Source organism: Callorhinus ursinus, unplaced genomic scaffold, assembly GCF_003265705.2.
Source record: "Callorhinus ursinus isolate GAN/ISIS: 27379988/994484 unplaced genomic scaffold, GSC_fseal_2.0 scaffold57, whole genome shotgun sequence".
NCBI classification, from domain to species: Eukaryota; Metazoa; Chordata; class Mammalia; order Carnivora; family Otariidae; genus Callorhinus; species Callorhinus ursinus.
This window is the reverse complement of record NW_027397119.1, coordinates 3,639,817-3,644,024: the sequence shown is the minus strand read 5'-3', so window position 1 is coordinate 3,644,024 and position 4,208 is coordinate 3,639,817. Positions and strand designations below refer to the sequence as shown.

The window sequence follows — 4,208 nt, the reverse complement described above, 5'->3', positions numbered from 1 at the left end:
ATGAATGTGTACAGGGCGGTCTGGATGGGACCTTGGAAAATTCTGCTGATTCCTACAGTATTTATTTTTTGATGGCATGTCATTACAGATCATCTTACAAAATATAAATTGAAAAAATACGGGTGGGTTGAAGTCAGGGGTGTCATTAAGTGCCCAAGCTATTTCCCCCAAATGGTTTGCATGTTCATAACTACTGCCAAATACAATCCCGTATATTTTGCTATCTCTATTTTTTATGACATAGTTTCAGTGACATAATGACATACTTTAAAATCTCCATCCATTTCCTTATCTGGGATGATACTTTGAAAAGCTTAAAGAGCTATATGGACATGATCTGTTGGGTCCTAACAGATCTTTCCAGGAGGTGTTGGATAGGCTAAGGTTAGAATATTCCATGACCCACAGACCAATTCATGAGCAGATGATACCAACAACAAGCAGGACTAAAACACTACGTCGGAGTCAAAAAGAGCATGTGCACAGGGCAATGGGAGTTAGAACACGTGTGTGGGGGTGGGGATGGGGTTGTGTGGACAGTGTTTCACTACAGTGGTGCCTCTGCTTAAGGCCCGTGGGACAGCCCCTGTGGTTTATGTGTAGGGGGTAGAAGGGCTTTCTGGGTTTTCAAGCCATAATGTGCTAACATCTGCTCATGAAACCTTTCCAGATTCCTTTAGTGATAGGCTCACTCCTGTCTTTGAGCCACCAAAGCAGTTGTGTTTTTTCTATGATACCTAATAGGTCTATACTATCTTGTAGCATGATCACTTGTGTTGCAATCTTTATAGACTCCCAAATGCCTAGGACAGTGCTTTGCACATACCAAATACTCAAGCAGCATTCATTGACTTGAAGAGAAGCCCTAACTCAGAGCTTTCTGCAAGGCCCAGCACATAGACATATCTTTACTATGAAATATTATTATTATTACTCTAAAGATTTGTTGAATTAAAACAATGAATCAGAATTTAAATACTTGTTCTGCCAACTGGTCTTTTGGCTTGTAACAGTTATAAGAATTTAGAATAAATTTTCATGATTAAAATATATATTTTCTAAGATTTTATTTATTTATTTACTTAGGGGGAGAGAGCATGAGAGCAAGCAGGGAGAAGGAGAGGGTCAAGCAGACTCCACAGTGAGTGCAGAGCCCGATGCAGGGCTCGATCTCAGGACCTCAGCAGAAATCAAAAGTAGGACACTTAACCGACTGAGCCCCCCAGGCGCCCCTAAAATATAATGGTTTTAATATCCAGAGAAAACTGTCTTTTAAAATATTTCTTGTTCTCTGATGACTGACATTGAGCTAAGGACCAAAGCTGGATTGATTTGAAACAAACACCTTAGACTTTAAATATTTTGAGTCCACAGAGGCCATATCTGGATCACAAAATGATTAAGAATAATTAAAACCAACTTGCATTTATCACTCGAGACTTATAGAGAAAGATCCTTGAAAAACTCAAGAATGTTCACAGAAATGAGATGATGAGATTTTTTTAAAGGCTAAGAGCTGCCCAATATGCATGCGTTTGAAACCATACATAAATGGCAGATGGTGAGGATGAAAGGCAACAGGGATTTACTGGAGCCTAACATCCTCTTAGACACCGGACCTATTATCTATGACAATATCCCTAACCACGGACTAATTCCAATAACAAAAGCCCCTTCTTTCATGGTTTGGACACTATAAACTCAGAGTTTTCAAGGATTCCCATCAACAAGGAAGGAAATGAGTTTTTACCATTTTGTTGTCTTTGTTGGTGTGACTTATGAAATGAGTTTCCCGAATATAGGAATGAATTATGATGATATATACAGTGGTGTGTACTACCTGAAATTCATATTACCTTATATTGATTTGAGAGAGAGAGAGAGAGAGAGAGAGAGAGCAGGGGTGAGTAGGGGGAGGGGCAGAGGGAGAGGGAAAGACAGAATCTCTAGCAGACTCCCCGTTGAACAGGGAGACAAGGTGGGACTCATCCCCTCACCATGAGATCATGATCTGAGCTGAAATCAAGAGCTCCACCTGCTTAACTGACTGAGCCACCCAGGCACCCCTTAAATATTTTTAATGTGTTTATTCTTTCATCATAGCTAGATGTTAAACCTGATAAAGGCAGGAATTGTGCTTATTATTCTTGTGTATCCCTGAGTATGTTATCATTGATGATTATCAATTTTAAGTTTACTTTTTGTTTTTCAAAGATTTATTTATTTTAGAGAGAGAGAGAGCGAGGGAGGGGCAGAGGGAGAGGGAGGGAGAGAATCTCAAGCAGACTCCCTGCTGAGCGCAAGCAGGACTTGATCTTAAAATGGTGAAATCATGACCTGAGCAGAAATCAAGAGTGGTGACTTAATGGAGGCTTAACCGACTGAGCCACTCAGGCATGCCTATAAGTTTACTTTGATTTAAGAATGTGATGTAACATTTACGCCAGTCTGGTTTAGTAAAAAGCAAGGGAACGATCTGGCAATTATTTTTATGAAGGCGAACTGTCAGTCTATTTGGAATACTTTACTCCAATTATTAGGCATTGATTTTCAGGTATTTGGAGGATCTATTTTGAAAATTCTTATTTTCCTGAGATTAAAATCTATGCTGTACATATACTAAAGAGAGTGAACGGCTCACCTAGAAGCAGTTTCTTGGCTCCTTCTCCAATCTCTGTTTCTGCCTACCTGCCTCCACTCCAGCCTCCACCATGTCCATCAGGGTGACCCAGAAGTCCTACAAGGTGTCCACCTCTGGCCCCCGGGCCTTCACCAGCAGCTTGTACCTGAGCGCACCTGGCGCGCATCAGCTCCCGGGCCTTCTCCCAGGTGGGCAGCCGCAGCAGCTTCCGTGGAGGCCTGGGCCCCATGAAGACAGCCGGGGACTACGCCGGGGTAGGGGGTACAGGGACCACGGCAGGCGTCTCGGTGAACCAGAGCCTGCTGAGGCCCCTTAAGATGGAGGTGGACCCCTACATCCAGGCTGTGCGCACACAGGAGAAGGAGCAGTTCAAGACCCTCAACAGCAAGTCCGCCTCCTTTATCGACAAGGTGCGTACCCTGGAGCAACAGAACGAGATTCTGGAGACAAAATGGAGGCTCCCGCGGTAGCGGAAAACGGCTCGGAGTAATGTGGACAACATGTTCGAGAGCTCCATCAGCTTCGGGCGGCCGCTGGACACACTGGCCCAGGATAGGGGCTGAAGCCGGAGGTGGAGCTCGTCCACACGCAAGAGTAAGTAGGAGGAAGAGATCGAAAAGCGTGCAGAGATGGAGAACGCCTCGGTCCTCCTCAAGAAGGCTGCGCTTGAGGCTTACATGAATGTGGCAGAGCCGGAGTCCGCCCGGAGGGGATGACGGGCCACATGGGCTTCCTCGGGCCGCTGGGCGAAGAGCGGAGCCAGGAGGGGCAGCCACACATCTGCGCCTCGCGCTGCTCTCGGTGGACAGCCGCTGCTCCCTGGACCAGGTGGCTCCACCGCCAAGCTCAAGGCCCAGTAGAAGGAGATCGCTAACCGCAGCCAGGCCACGGCCGAGACCGAGACAGAGACCACGGCCAGATCACGCATGACAGCTGGTGGCACTGGCTGGGAAGCACGGGATGACCTCCGTCGCCTGAAGACAGAGACTTGTGAGACGAATCGAACACTGGCCGACTCCACGCTGAGCTCGATGGCCTCAACGGCCACGGGGCTTCCCTGGAGGCTGCCCTCGCTGATACTGGGCCGCGTAGGAAGCTGGCCAGTAAGGACGCTGACGCCAAGCTGACTGCGCGGGAGGTTGCGCCGCAGCGAGCTGAGCGGGACCTGGCGCGACAGCTGCGCGAGTCGCAGGAGCCCCTGAACGTCACGCTGGCCCTGGACATGGAAATCGCCACCTACCGGAAGCTACTGGAGGGCGTGGAGAGCCGGCTGGAGTCCGGGATGCAAACGCTGTCTCCATACCAGTATTGCCAGTGGCTACTCAGGGGGGCCAAGCTCCGCCCACTGGGGGTAGGGATGCTAAGGAGCCTGAGCCTCAACTACAGCCTGAGCTCTTTCCAGTCCAGCTTCGGCTGTGGCTGGCCTCCAGTTCCTTCAGCTGAGTCAACTCCTCCAAGGCTGTTGTGAAGAAGATGGAGAGGAAGCTGGTGTTGGAGTCATCTGTGGTTGCTCCCAGCCTCCCCACTCCTGTGGCTGCTACAGAGTCTCTGGGGGAAGGAGCTGTGC

General features: G+C 48.1%; 1 pseudogene; it reads left to right on the top strand.

The window, feature by feature from the left end:
* The first annotated feature begins 2,711 nt into the window (after positions 1-2,711).
* On the top strand, positions 2,712-3,996 carry LOC112811148 (keratin, type II cytoskeletal 8 pseudogene; annotated as a pseudogene).
* Positions 3,997-4,208: the final 212 nt, after the last annotated feature.